This window comes from Malus sylvestris, chromosome 10 (assembly GCF_916048215.2).
Source record: "Malus sylvestris chromosome 10, drMalSylv7.2, whole genome shotgun sequence".
NCBI lineage: Eukaryota > Viridiplantae > Streptophyta > Magnoliopsida > Rosales > Rosaceae > Malus > Malus sylvestris.
The window spans coordinates 16,962,139-16,977,977 of NC_062269.1; the positions used below are offsets into that span (position 1 = coordinate 16,962,139).

The following is a 15,839-nucleotide window of genomic DNA, read 5'->3' on the forward strand; positions in this document are numbered from 1 at the left end:
CTAACATGTTCTTCCAATGAGACTACTTAGATACATATGCAATCCTTTTAAGACATTCTTTGGGATTGTGGTACCAAGTCCGGAAACTAAAACATTCGGTTTTTATTTGTCAAGTTTTGGATAGCGTTTGCAAATATATTGGTAAACAAATACATAACGAATATAAATTGATTGATTTTAAGCCATTTGATTCGGGTCTTTAAATCAAAAAGCACCACCCACTATTTTTGGCAAATTCCATATCCCTCATTGGAATTCGAGAGTTTTGGATGAAACTCCTAGTAGGGTATGGGAGGCTCACTATTACCAAGCCCACCTCAGAAGAAAATCATATTGGCTAGCGTTAATAATAATGAGAGAGTACGCTTACTCATTTGCAACAACCTCTTGCAAGTACCCATCTAGTTTGGCCTCTAGAGAATGATGCCTCAGAAGAATATCATATTGGCACCATTGCACTTAGTTAAGTCATTCCCACCATGCTAGTTCAAGTAGGGGATCAAGAATGGCCTCAGAAGAATATCATATTGACCACACTCGTTGCCTACCTTTCACTTCATCATATGTGTATAGGCTTCTCCTGAATGTAAGCACATACTTTGCAACCCCAGAACTGGACGAATACGGTGTATGAGTCACAAACGATTGAAGCCTACCACGATGGAAGGCCACGAAAGAGTGATCAAAGCACTCTCACGCTTATCAACTTAATAAGGGTTTGGTTGAGGGTTTTAGGTCTCATCACACATAAACATACATTTTAATCTCTATTAAAACTATTTTGGTCCTATTACAACTATTGGTCCATATGATTGTTTTAGTTGTATATAATACTCCCACTATGCTTATAAAACGGTTTTTAAAGCAAGAGTATATGATACTACTAACATAACCTTTGCATTCATTTGATGGACTATATAGTTGCCTTAGGGCCTTAGGATGATTATGAACCTTTGTTTAGATTCAACACGAGCCTTGTGTTGAATCTCGGTCTAGGGATGGTGATTGATTTTAGTTACGCGTTTAATCACATTAAGGTGTGTTGTCTTAGGGGCGTTGGACCCAACTACTTCATTTTCATGCATATCAAATAAAGCAAGAAAGAAGTACTTCAAAGTAAAGGTGAGCTTATGCTCATTACAACATTTGCATAATACAAATTACTTTAAAGTAAAGAAGAGCTTAAGCCCTTTTACAACATTTGATCAAATCAAATTACAACCAAAATTAATCTACACATTCCCATGGTTCAAACAAATTTGAAACGGCCTATCACATAGCTCAATTATATTAGGCTTAGGTTCATAATCACCCTTTAATTAATTAACACTTTAACTAATTAAATTGAATGCAACATTTTCATTTGGTTTTTGTATCCATAAAATTGATTTAAATGGAGCTAAACAAAATGAAAATCCAATTCTCATTTAAAGAGACAAAACAATTTTGTTCTCTACCTTATTTGGGCCATAAAGCAATTAACCTCAACTTTTGGGCTATGTTGCAAAACTTTTGGGGTCACTTTGTAAAGACACAAAAGTCCACTACTTCATGTAATTACAATAGAACCCAAAATTTAATCAATTCAAAAACTTCATTAAAGGATCAAAACAATTTGTCCTTTAGCGTTTTTGGACCTTAACGTAAAAACGTAAACTTTTGGGCCAAAGTGCAAATACACAAAAGTATCAAAACTTTATGTAATTGCATAAAAGACCCAAAAGTACTCCCATTGAGGGAGGGCCGGTTCACAATTTCTATCACCTTTCATAAAATATAAATGTTTTGATGATAGATATTTCACACCAATCAACACAAAACAAAGACTTTATGAAATTAATCAAAACTTTGAATCAAAACACCAAACTTTTTGTTCTTGGCAAAAATGTCAAGAACAATGAAGAACATTCATGAAAAAACCCAAAATTTTTCCATGAACTTTTTTCACCCAAAAACATCCCAAAACCATTTAAACTTTAGGGAAATAACATATAACCAAACTAGGGTACATAGGGGTTCCAAAAGTCACTTGAAAACACTTTTAACAAGTCAAACAAGAACCCAAAAATCCACCCTTTGGATTTGGCCGAAAATCCCCAAAGTCATGGCACCAAATTTTAGCTCCAATATTCATGCTCATATGAACTACATCTACAACATTTGAGATGGCAAATTTTCTAACAAAATTTACATTCAAAGAAACAAGAATAAAGCTTGTAACAATTACAACTTTTAAATCACAAACTATGAACCACAAAACCCAAAAGGATTCACCAACTACTAGACCTAGGCTCTGATACCACTTGAAGGAATATTTTGTGAAAACATGTTCATTTGAGCAACATCTATAGCATGCAATTAACAATTAAAGGCGGAATCATGCTTGCATGCACTTAAAAAACAAAACATTAACCATGAAATTCAAAGCCTAGTAGTTAGGTGAACCATGAATCAACTCAAAACAAAGTGAGTTGAAATTTATACCTTTGTAGATTCCTCTTTGCATAAGCAAAGGCTAATCACCCAAGAGATAGGGCCTTCATTCCTTGCATCTAAAATCTATGGATTTGGATGGAAGAATAGGTTTCTCCAAGTTCCCAAAATTGAGAACCTCTAAGTCTCTTCACCAAGGAGAGATTGGAGAAGAAATGAGTGACCTTGGAGTAGTGGGATTGCAAGATGCACCGCCAAGGTGGCCGGCCTCTTTAGAGAGAAATGGAGAGACAAGTTCTCACCAATTTTCTCCAAAACAAACCCTTATGAATTTTAGGCTATAAAGTCATATTTATACCTTTATTCATTTGAGTGGCAAACTTGTAAATAAGTCCAAGTTCACTACCCTTAGCATCATGGGCGGCCCTACGGTATTTTTGGGCTAATTAGGCCTTTGTGAATCATTATTCATTAAGTTGTCATACAACTTAAGTCAATGGGCTTGACGTTCGAATCCCATTGGGCCTTAATGTCCAAAACTATCCCGAGGTCTTTAACGAACTTATTCGTTTGATTAATTAACATATTAATTAATCCTTGCCATAAATAAATGATTAAACCATTTAATCATTCTTACTCATCTCCATTGTGTCTTCAATCTCCACCTTACACGGTGTGCGATCCATTAGGTTCCTTTTAGCGAGGCAGTGGGCGATTAAAACCATTTTATATCGATTGTGAATTGAAACTTACTTTCAATTCTCCCTTTAGTGATTACACACGTTTAGGGCTTCCACAAACCATGAGTGACACCTTGCAGCATATCATGGTTACCCAAGCTAATCAGAAGAGGTAGAGAAAACCTATTCAGTTTGGGATTACAAATGCAATACGGTATTTCTCTAATACAATACTCTTGACCACATTGTTTGGTTTGATAGTTTATTTATTCATGTCTACTATCCAATGTGATTCGTGTGCTTATATGATTTCTTTGAATGTGATTTAGAACGACTTTTCTAAATCTCATTCATACTCTGGCCAGAGATTCTAAATCATATCATAGAGTATTCTCCCTCAAACAGTTTGAAGGTTAGAGATCCCTTGTTGCGCATTCACTTGCCTCCATGGCTAAGTGGCTTAACCTCAACGATGCCATGGACACCCCGATGGGGTGACTTTGACATAATCAAAGATCAAGGACTTAACCACAAGACACCTGTGATGCCTCAGGTCAAAGGACTACTTTGCATTATCCCAACCATGAGTTCTCATGTGACATGAGTATGAGAACTCTTCGTTGATCGCGTTCAGTGAACTCATTCTCTACTAAGCACCTACGTACTTGTCTTGATGTCACACACACCAACGACTCGAGACTAGTCACTCTCCCTGAGAGAAGACATAGCACGTACCGATCTTGACGGACTGTCAATGCCCAATTGGCAATCCTATGATCAGGAACATTTAGGATGTGTCTACAAAAGAATGGTCTCATGAATCTAACTTCATTAGATTACATTCTCCCAATCACATATTCCTTGGACTTTATCGTTTAAGCATATAACATTTATATGAGACGGCTCAAACAATAATCTTTGCCCTTTATATTAAACTAGATTAGTTTAACATGTGAAATGTCCGTAAAGCATCATCACATGATTGGTTTTAGGGCACATTTCCAACATTTGTGGCATTTAGCAAAACCAGGGTGAATCCTTTCCCACTTACTATGAGTGTTTTAAAACCCTTGTTGCTTCATGTCCACATCACCAGATGAAGGAGGAGCTTCTTCTTCAATATTTCTACGAAGGGCTTCTACCAATTGAACGCCAAATGTTAGACGCCTCAGTGGAGGAGCTTTGGTGGACAAAACACCCATGACTGCCAAGACTTTAATTGCTAATCGAGCATTGAATGCCCAACAATATGAAGGTGTTGGTCAAAGAGACAACCCATGGCAGCAACAAGTTAATGAGGTAAGTGTTATTTCTGAACTTCAAAATCAAATGGCTAACCTTACTACTCTTCTTTCACAGGTGGTTGAAAAACCAAAAGAACAAAGTGTAGCCGCTTGTGGCGTGTGCTCAATGAATGGACATCTCACGGATAAGTGCCCTCAATTGATCGAGAACGGAGGGTGGTAATCTGCCAACGCCGTGGGTTTTGAGAGTCAAAACCAACCAAAGAAAGATCCATTCTTGAATACATACAATCTGTTGGAAATGTGCCCTAAAGCCAATCATGTGATGATACTTTACGGACATTTCACATGTTAAACTAATTTAGTTTTACATATAAAGGGCAAAGATTATTGTTTGAGCCGTCTCATATAAATGTTATATGCTTAAACGATAAAGTCCAATGAATATGTGATTGGGAGAATGTAATCTAATGAAGTTAGATTCATGAGACCATTCTTTCGTAGACACATCCTAAACGTTCCTGATCATAGGATTGCCAATTGGGCATTGACAGTCCGTTAAGATCAGTACGTACTATGTCTTCTCTCAGGGAGAGTGATTAGTCTCGAGTCATTGGTGTGTGTGACATCAAGACAAGTACGGTAGGTGCTCAATAGAGAATGAGTTCACTGAACGCGATCAACGAAGGGTTCTCATATTCCATGTCACATGAGAACTCATGGTTGGGATAATGCAAAGTAGTCCTTTGACCTGAGGCATCATAGTTGTCTTGTGGTTAAGTCCTTGATCTTTGATTATGTCAAAGTCACTCCATCAAGAGGGTGTCCACGGCATCGTTGGGGTCAAGCCACTTAGCTATGGAGACGAGTGAATGCGCAACAAGGGATCTCTAACCTTCAAACCGTTTGAGGGAGAATACTCTCTGATATGATTTGAATCTCTGGCCAGAGTATGAATGAGATTAGGGAATGCGTTCCGAATCACATTCAAGGTAATCATATAAGCACAAGACACACATTGGATAGTAGACATGAGAAAATAAACTATCAAACCAAACAATGTGGTCAAGAGTATTAGATTAGAGAAAGACCGTATTGCATTTGTAATTCCGAACTGAATAGGTTCTCTAACCTCTTCTGATTATCTTGGGTAACCATGATATGCTGCTAGGCAACTTCATGTACACTTCTTCTTCAAGATCCTCATAAAGAAATCTATTCTTCACATCCATTTGGAATAAGGGCCATGCATTATTGATTGCCACAGACAACAATACCCTCACTGTGTCCATTTTGGCAACAGGAGCAAAGGTCTCCTTGTAGTTAATGCCATAGGTTTGAGTAAAGCCTTGAGCTACTAACCATGCCTTATGTCTCTCAATGCTTCCATTGGAGTTGAAATTGGTCTTATATATCCACCTACTTCCCACTACCTTCTTGCCATTTGGAAGGTCCACCAGACTCCATGTCTGGTTGTCATTCAAAGCTTGAAGCTCTTTAGTCATAGCATCTTACCGCTCATGCATGTGGCTTCATGAAAATTTCTTGGTTTGAAAGTATAGGACAATTTGTTAAGGAAAGAAGCATGAGAAGATAAGAATCTGTGATAAGAAATGGCTGCAGAGATAGGATGCCTTGCAGTGTAAGTAACGTACTCTTGTAATCTCACCGGTGGATGTCTATCTTGTGTAGGATTTCTTCTTGGTGCATTTATTGCTTGCTGATTTGGTTGAGCTTCTGATGGTCCAGAGAAGCTTAGCACTGCATCAATTACACTCTCAATAAGTTGAGAACTATCAATGCTGATATGAGCAGGAATGGCTTCATGAATTTATGTTGGAATAGGTAGTGGAAATAGGTCCATAAGATCTTCCATATTAGCATTATTCTCCAACCCTTTGTGGAAATAAGGTGAATATTCATCAAATCGCACATCTCTAAAGACTGCCAGCTTCCCCATGTTAGGGTTGTACATTTTGTAACCCTTTTGAGAACTGGCATATCCCATAAACACACATTTGACAGCTCAAGGGTCGAGTTTGTCACGATGGAGAGCTTGAATGTGCACATACAAGTACAACCAAAGGTTCTGAGGTAAGACAAGTCTATAGGCATGCCTTTCATGACTTCAAAAGGAGATTTAGTATTCAACACCCGAGTTGGCAGTCTATTAATGATTTTAGTGGCAGTGAGTAGAGCTTGAGACCAAAATTTCTTAGGAATATTCATTTGGATCATAAGCGTTCGAGTCTTCTCCAATAAGTCTCGATTCTTTCTCTCTGCCACACCATTTTGTTATGGTGTACCAACACAGCTAGTTCGATGCAAAATTCCATGATTGATCAAGTAATTACTCATGTTATTGGAAGTGTACTCGGTGCTATTATTTGATCATATCATATATAACTTAGACGAAAATTGATTGGTGATTAGGTTGTGAAAGTCCTTAAAAGCATCAAACAAATCACTTTTACGTTTTAAAAAATACAACCAGGTCACTATAGAATAGTCATCAACAAATGTAACATAATATCTATACCATCAAAGGATTCTACATGAGAAGGACCCCAGATATCTAAGTGAACAAGCTCAAAAAGTTTACTAGTTGTAGAATTAGAGGAAACAAAGGGAAATGTAGTGGCTTTTGACATTTGACAAGTTTCACATCAAGTGTGTTTCTACAAAAAACGGGAAACAACTTAGTCATCACAGGTTCGTAGGGATGGGCAAGGCATTGATGCCAGAGTTGGTGTTCCTGAACTTGACTTAAGTTGACACTGAGCTTCTTGACACAATTGGACTCCTTTGAGAGATAGTAGAGTCCGTTCAAGAAGAACCCTTCACTAATCTTCTTCTGAGTAACTCTGTCCAGAAACACAACATTGTGAGGGGAAAATATAGCAAGATAATCTAACGTTTTTGTGATTTTTCCTATGGACAAGAGCTGAAAAGGACAAGAAGGTACATAAAGAGCAGTGGAATCAGTATGCTCACTTAGCAATTTAACCTTTCCTTTCTCAAGAATAGGTTCCCCTTTCCCATTTGCAACAGATACATGAATTGGATCAATAGTTCTTTGAAATTCATGGAGACTAGAGGGTTTATTAGTTATATGATCAATGGCACCAGAGTCAATAATCCAAAAATCATGTGTAACATTTGCATGAAGAGCAGTGGAAATGCCATTAATAATACCTGAAATATTGTCTTTCGATGTGTTCTCTGAATCATCCAAGAATCCAGCAAATTTCCCTAGCATTGCAGTAGGGTTTTCAGGCATCATTTCATCAGGCTCAATGCTTCCTTGCTTCTTTTGAAGAAAAACAGCAAACTCGTTGATAAAGGACACATGATTTGTTGAGAAATTGGCCATCCCATCGGTTGAGGAACAAGTTGAGTGAAATGTTTTTGGAGTGACTCATCCCTTCCTATCTTTGATCATCCTGCCTTCCTTATCAAACTTAGGCTTTAGCTCTGGATGAAGAATCCAACATTTTTCTCTTAAATGTCCTTTCATGTTGCAATAAGAACATTTCTAGTCTACTTTCTTCCTGAGCACCATATCACCAGTTGCTTTGTGATTTGTCGTGAAAACCCTAGCCTTAGAGTTGGATTTAGGCTCAACTTTCATCACTCTTCGTCGAGTTTCCTCTCTTTGGACTGCATGACACACACTGGTAAAAGAGGGCAGCTCTTGAGTCATTAACAAATGATTACGCAGGTCTTCATACTTAGCTCCCAAGCTTGCTAAGAGTTGAAACACCTTGTCTTCATCAGCCCTCTTCAGTAGCATAGCAGAATCATTCGTGTGTGGACGATACATATGGAGTTCATTCCACATGGATTTCATACTTCCAAGGTATGGAACAAATGATTGATCACCTTGCTTTAAACTAGCCACACTATTCTTCAGTTGAAAGATGTGAACTGAGTTGTTTTGGTTGCCATACATGTCTTTGACATAATCCTATAGGAGAAGGGAAGACTTTAAGTAGCTGAAAAGCTCAGACAGTTTTGGCTCCATGGAGTTAAGTATCTAGGACATGACCAGCTGATCAATAGCGTGCCATGCATCATAGGTTGGTAAAGTGGATTCTGGGGACTCAAAGCTTCCATTGATAAACCCTAGCTTCGATCTTCCTTCTAGAGCAAGTGACACAGCTCTTGACTAAGGAAGGTACTTGGACTCGTTCAGTAGCACCGCGCAGAGTCATTGATTTGGATTGTTTTCACCCTCCTAGGTTAAGTTTAGGGAGGAGGATGAGGCACTGTCGGCATTGGACGCATTTTCTTCAGCCATCTCTATCGATGATAAGCAAATAAAAAAGTAAAAAAAAATGAACATAGTTAAGACCCTATGGTTCCTGCTCTGATACATGTTGAGTTTTGGTTTCAATATTTGTTGTATATTTCATTATGAAGATTACAAGAGAGTGAAGGCAACTCTTATAGAGAGCCAAAAAGAAATCTACAAGAGATTATAGGCTAACTACCCCCAACACAATCCCTAAAATTTGCCCTAACAAGTGGAAAAGCCAAAACCAAATTACAAGGAAAGCGGCTTTTACAAGCAACTAAGAAAGGTTGACAAAAGAAAGGTAAGGTGAATGCCAAGTTATGGGAAGTCATGAAAGTAAGCTAAGACCATCATTTTAGCCTATGACTTAGCTAAAGTAAGGATGACAACCCATACATACAACCGATCCTTTGTGATCTTATACAAACCGGTTTCAATAGTCACACACGCCCGTGTCAAGTTGGTAAAATTAATGATACCTACACTTTTAATCCTTCAATTCAAAATCCTAGTCATAATGGTCCACAACTTGGTAAATGAAATGCTTACTAAGCATCTCGGGTTTATCGTAGTAAAAAAAAAAGTAATACACCTGAATACAGATTAAAATACGGGCTTTCACATTAGGTTAATGCCTATGTCATGGCAGACCGCAATTAAAAAACAATCCAAATTCTAACCTACATTTGCCTTCATGATAAGTGAAACAAGTTGTACAAAAAGGAATATGGTCATTCCTAAAAGAACCGCCCAGTGATCTACTTCTAGAAAATCGTGAACATCCAGCCGATTTTAAAAGAAGTTTTTTGTTTCATCTCACTAATAGACAAGCTTCCTTGATATTTGTTGGAACCCATTGTCCCACATCGGCTAGAGGGCCAAAGAGAAAGCAGTTTAAATAGAAATACACCTCTTTAATTAACACTAAGACCTTTTGTGATAAAACCCTACTCCTGTCGGATTGGGCAAGTGGTAAAGTGGAGATAGTATCTCTGTAAACACGAATTTTCCTATAATGAATAAGACAAGAACACGTGTACAAAATAGTATTTGCATTAATGATTTTGTGGTTACAATCTCTTCTACAAATTTAGCCTCTGATTCGATCTTCGTAAAGTGTTGATTTTTAGATAGGCTATTGATTCAAAGGGTCGTCGGGGCTTGATCTTTAGGATGTATAGTTGTGTAGATTTATGGATGAGCTGCTGATCCAAAAGGCCGTCGGGGCTTGATCTTTAGGATGAACAGTGATGTATGGATGGTTTCTTCAAGGGCCGTTGGGCTTGATCTTGACGAACGGATGAACGGATCTTCAAGGGCTTTTGGGCTTGATCTTGAAGAACGGATGATAAGCTCATATTTATATATATTTTACATAAAATTCACTTGTCTTTTCTTAGTTAGTTCCTTATATTTTTGACCTATTTACTATGTTTTTGTGTTTTGTGTGATTTATCAAGCAAAGAAAAGAAAAGTAGCACAAGTGAATTATTAAGTAACAAATTCGTCAAAACTGCCTGTGCAGATTATCTGACTTTGGAAGCATGTTACAAACAGCTCAGAATGAATGGGAGAATGATCCTTATATACGTAGAAAGCTACGGATGTCTATTTTCTGGAGCAATTTACGGATTGTTAATCTCATTTTTCTAGAAGAAGTTATGGGCATTGTAACACTGAAAGGTCAGAAAAGGGCTAAGCAGATTTGGCTAATAAAAAGAGAAAGGCAACACATGGGCAAAGGAAACACACACACATGGGCAGAAAATGGGTGGATTGTTGGCTGAAATAATGAAGAACATGTGTCTACAAATGCAAAGGAAAAACACACACACATGGGCAAAGGAAACACACACACATGGGTAGGAATTGTGGGTGTTTGGTGGTTGAAATGATGAAGCATGTGTGTGTAAATGTAAAGGAAAACATGGCAGAAAATGTGTGTGTTTGGTGGTTGAAATGATGAAGCATGTGTGTGTAAATGTAAAGGGGAAACATGACAACTCACACCCACACAAGATGCACATGCAAAGGAAATGGAGTGGTCCTCTCTCAAGCCTATAAATACCACCTCTCATATTCATCAACACAACAGATTTTGATCCTTGTTTGGCCGAAAATTCCCACCTCCGTTCTCTCCAAATTCAGCCAAAAACCACCCCTAGCCACACCACCCATCAATCCTAAACCTTTCCATACCATTCCCCATCCATTCTACACCATAAAAACCACCCAAAACCGTCCAAAACCTCTAGTGCCGCTGCTTGCAAGGAAGGAAAGAGAAGGAACATCTTGTGCCGTGCCTATGCCCAAGCCTTGGGAGTGTTGGAGTGTTTCTAGGTGTTTTCTATCTTTGTTTTTAATGTCTAAATTTATACATCTTTGCTTTGTAAGTACGAGGAACTAAACCCCTCTTAGTTAGGGGGTGATTCGAAACTATGTTCATGCTTGCAATATGATTTGATTACATCCAGTTGTGATTCATAAGTTGTGAATTCAATTTACTTATCCGTTCGTATAAAAACTGATTTATGTATGTTGGTTGAGAGTGCACGCTTAATTTTCATGCATGAATTTGACGCTAGAATATAAGGGAGTTTCACCTAATCGTTATGAACTTATATCCACAAGTAGTGAAGGTTGCTAGTCACAATCACGTTAAGTAAATTCTTGGCATAAGTTTCATGCAAATCATAGTAACGAGTGCCTCGTCAATGCTTATATTTTTCATAGAACTTAATGATTCTTGCTTGTATCTCTATTATGCAATTCATGTAGGGAACTTGTAGGGAATGTTTTGGGTTGTCGTATGCAATCATCCAACCTAATAACTTGTGGAAAAACTGAGGGTTAATTAGTGCAATTCACGGTTAATTTGGGGCGTTGAGTATTCATAGTTTATCGAAAAGCAACTGGAAATCGTTTTGTATGCAAGTGTGACATGTGTGGAGAAGAACCTCCTAGCTAGCCTTCCATCCATAAGTTTCATTCAAATTCATTTACAATTTGTTTTGATTCACCCAAATTTGTCTAAGAATCTGTTTACTTTGTTCTTGTCTTAATTTAATTATTTTCGTCCAAAATCAACCCCATCTTATTTCTTTGAGTCATATTACTTAGAACTTGTCTTAGATTATGTTTTTAAGTGTTTTAGTCCATTAGAAAACCAAAATTCGTCCAAGTTTGTGTTAGGTGTTCAAAACTGCCCAGAAAGTGTTTTTAAGGCAGTTTTGAGTGTTTATTTGCTGTTTTGAATCTTTTTGTTTATCTTAGTATTTTAAAGTATAGTTTTGCATTCTTTGAGTCTAGTTTAGTGTTTTAAACTTTGTTTTTACGTTTTCAAGTCAGTTTCCAAGTGATTTAGCAATCCCTCCTAATCCCCGGCCTAGAACGATCCCTACTTACATACTTCACTACATTTGATAAAAAGAGGGTTTAATTTGTGTGCTTATATATTTCGCATCAACGGATGTGTGGATTTGTTGATGTTGTTGATCCAAAGGGCCGTTGGGGCTTGATCTTCAGATGAACGGATGATGAACGATGAATACTTTGTTCAAGGGCCGTCGGGGCTTGATCTTGAATTGGTGGATGTTCTTCAAGGGCCGTTGGGGCTTGATCTTGAATGAGGATTTGACAAAGAACGGAGGGAGCTTTCTTGATCCTTTGGGATTTGCTTGGGAGCTTTAGAGTTTCAAAGTTTCAAGGTTTTGGTGTGATGTGAATTGGAGATTAATTGGTGTTCTAAAATGAATGAAATGGCCTTGTATATATAGAATTTTTTCAAGGCCTAATTTTGAATATAATATTCAGATGAAATAAATCATTTATGCCAGGTGTTGACACATGTCCTTATTTGATGACTTTTCCGATTTATTTTGATTTTTTGTTTAGTCACATGCTACATGTAAAATTTATGTGACATGTGAGTGTTGAAATTGCAATTATTGGCCAACATTTATTTCATCGAAATTTCGATGCCTACAAATGCCCCCACTTCAAGGCGTGTCGTATACATGTGCTTATCACATGTAGGAGATGCGTTTTGAAGTCCCTTACTGTAGATGTCGATCCATGGGCCATCGAGGCTTGATCTTGAATTGGGGTGGAGATTTCTTCAAGGGTCGTTGAGGCTTTATCTTGAATTGGGCTGAAAGTTTCTTCAAGGGTCGTCGACGCTTGATCTTGAATTAAATTGGACCACAAAGAGCTTCACGTGGTAGATGATCTTTGGCTTTGGTAGTGGATGAATCAGCACGTATTTTGTTGCGCTTGTTGACTTTTTACAGCTTTGATCTTGAACCGGGTTGGAGGATTTTCTGATTTCCTCCAATTGTTGACTTTCTACAAGCTTATTCTTGAACTTGGCTGAGGGGTTTCTTCTGCTAGACTTGCACCAAAATGTCTGGATTTACTCCTTTCATCTGGAGCTGAATTTGGTTCAAGGATGGTGGACAGTTGTTCTTGAATCGGACGTGATTTCTTCATGTTGGTGACTTGATCTTTAAGGATTTGATTCAAGGGTGGTGAGTCGACATGTGTAGCTCACAACGCCTAGCAAGTCGACTCAAGAATTTGAGGGTTAAAACAAGTCCGCAAAATTTAGAGTAATTGCAACCTTGATGATATGAGATACTTTTGCTTTTGAAGAAGTAGTAGATGAATTGACACGTGTTTTGTTATGGTTGTTTCCACATGCTTCAATGTATCATTTTCACTTGCCTTATTTGTTCTTTAGCCAGATGTGTTATCTTCTGCTGCCTTGTCTATTTCCCCAGCAGAGCAATGCTAGGTAAGCAATCAGGGAAGGGTTTTAGGCAGTCGGTTCCTGACTGGGAGTTTAACTTCAAGTTCTGACTGATTGCTCTCTTTCTTCTTGTCCTACAGGTAAGAATAAGGACAAGGAAAAGGAAAGGGAGAAAGCATAATATGAGATACTCTTGCCTTCGAAGAAGTGGTGACGATTTGTTCAGTTATGATTGCCATCCTTCTATTCTTCATGCATTCTTTGAGCATTGGTGTTCAACAACCAACACACTTCACGCGACTCAAGGGGAGATGTCGATTTCACGTAAGGATCTTCACAAGATAGGAGGCTTGCCGATCCAAGGAAAATTTTATGACAAGCTTGTTCCTAATATGGAGGAGTTTTCTTATTGCAACAGTCGAGGATTGCCTGCGAGTTGCCACTATTTGTTTTGAGTATACCATAAGCTTTCCCAAGAGGCCCCGGGTAAGTCAGGCATGAAGATTTCTTCATGGATTCAGTTTTGGTATTGGGATGTCATGAAGTACCAGAGGCGTTCGAAGAAAAGTGTCATAACAAGACAACTGGGCCTAAAGGAGACTCGAATCTGTCATGTGTTATTGGTCAAGCTGGGCACCGTACCCCTACCGAGTTAAAGGGATTTGAGGATCTTGGCGTGGCGTCAGAGCACTTGGAAGAATTTTACCTAGCCGCTTTCTTAGCTTGTTGGCTTTGTAAATTCCTTTTCCCCAAAGACGACGTCAATTTCATCCGTCCCGGAGTTTTCAAAGTTGCTAGCAAGATGGCCGCAGGAGAATCCTTTAGCCTTGCTATTTTAGTCTTAGCCAACATTTACAATGGCTTGGGTGTTGTTTCAAACTCGGCTAGCACTGAAGATCGTGGTGCGGTACTTCCCTACCACTACCTGTATGGTTGGTTGGGTGAGTACTTTGGCACTCATTTTTCTTCGTCAACTTTAGACAAGTCAGGGCCTTCTTCACCGACTTCAGTTAAGATGGGGCCTTTGATGACGAAGTATTCTGGCGTGTTTTCTGTGAAGGGCCTTGATGATTTGCAGGCCCAAGCACTATTTAGAAGTTATGAAGGCTTGAGGATGGATCATCTGGCAAGAGTGGGCTCGGTATGGCAAGGCTGAAGGAAATTTTGTGAAAAACATGTTCATTTGAGCAACATCTATAGCATGCAATTAACAAATTAAAGGCGGAATCATGCTTGCATGCACTTAAAACAAAACATTACCCATTAAATTCAAAGCCTAGTAGTTAGGTGAACCAAGACTCAACTCAAAACAAAGTGAGTTGAGAAATTATACCTTTGTTGATTCCTCTTTGCATAAGCAAAGGATAATCACCCAAGAGATAGGGCCATCATTCCTTGCTTCTTAGATCCATGGATTTGGATGGAAGAATAGGTTTCTCCAAGTTCTCAAAATTGAGAACCTCTAAGTCTCCACACCAAGGTAAGATTTTAGGAAGAAATGAGTGACCTAGAGGAAGTAAGATTACTAGCTATTTTCCTTTAGGGTGGCCGGCCTCTTTAGAGAGAAAAAAGGAGTTTGTGTTCTCATCTTTTCTCCAAAAGAAACCCTACATGAATTTTGGCTATAAAGTCATATTTATACCTACATTCATTTGAGTGGCAAACTTGTAATTAAGTCCAAAACCCACTCCTTTAACAATATGGCCGGCCATAGGGTGTTATTGGGCTATTTGGGCCTTTGTGAATATTTAGTCATTAAGTTGTCATACAACTTAAGTCAATGGGCTTGACGTTCGAAGCCCATTGGGCCTTAAGGCCCAAAACTAACCCAAGGTCTTTAACGAACTTTATTCGTTTGATTAATTAATCATATTAATTAATCCTTGCCATAAATAATTAAACCATTTAATTATCCTTACTCATCTCCGTTGTTTCTTCAATCTTTGCCTTACACGGTCTACGATCCATTTGGTTCCTTTTAGCGAGGCAGTGGGTGATTAGAACTCTTTCAAATCGATTGTGAATTGAAACTTACTTTCAATTCTCCCTTTAGTGATTATACACGTTTAGGGCTTCCACAAACCATGAGTGACACCTAGCAGTATGTCATGGTTACCCAAGCTAATCAGAAGAGGTGGATAACCAATTCAGTTTAGGATTACAATGCAATACGGTCTTTCTCTAATACAATACTCTTGACCACATTGTTTGGTTTGATAGTTTATTCATGTCGACTATCCAATGTGATTCATTTACTTATATGATTACCTTGAATGTGATTTAGAATGACTTCCTAAATCTCATTCATACTATGGCCAGAGATTCTTAATCATATCATAGAGTATTCTCCCTCAAACGGTTTGAAGGTTAGAGATCCCTTGTTGCGCATTCACTTGCCTCCATGGCTAAGTGGCTTAACCCCAACTATGCCGTGGACA

The 15,839-nt window shown here is 38.3% G+C and overlaps 1 long non-coding RNA gene across 1 annotated transcript in view; it reads right to left on the reverse strand.

The window, feature by feature from the left end:
- LOC126585961 (uncharacterized) overlaps nucleotides 1-15,839 on the reverse strand; it is a 55,176-nt gene that overhangs the window by 29,727 nt on the left and 9,610 nt on the right. Inside the window, exon 2 of the long non-coding RNA XR_007610707.1 lies at nucleotides 11,123-11,257. This is a non-coding gene — a long non-coding RNA (uncharacterized LOC126585961). The remainder of the gene's footprint in view (nucleotides 1-11,122; nucleotides 11,258-15,839) is intronic.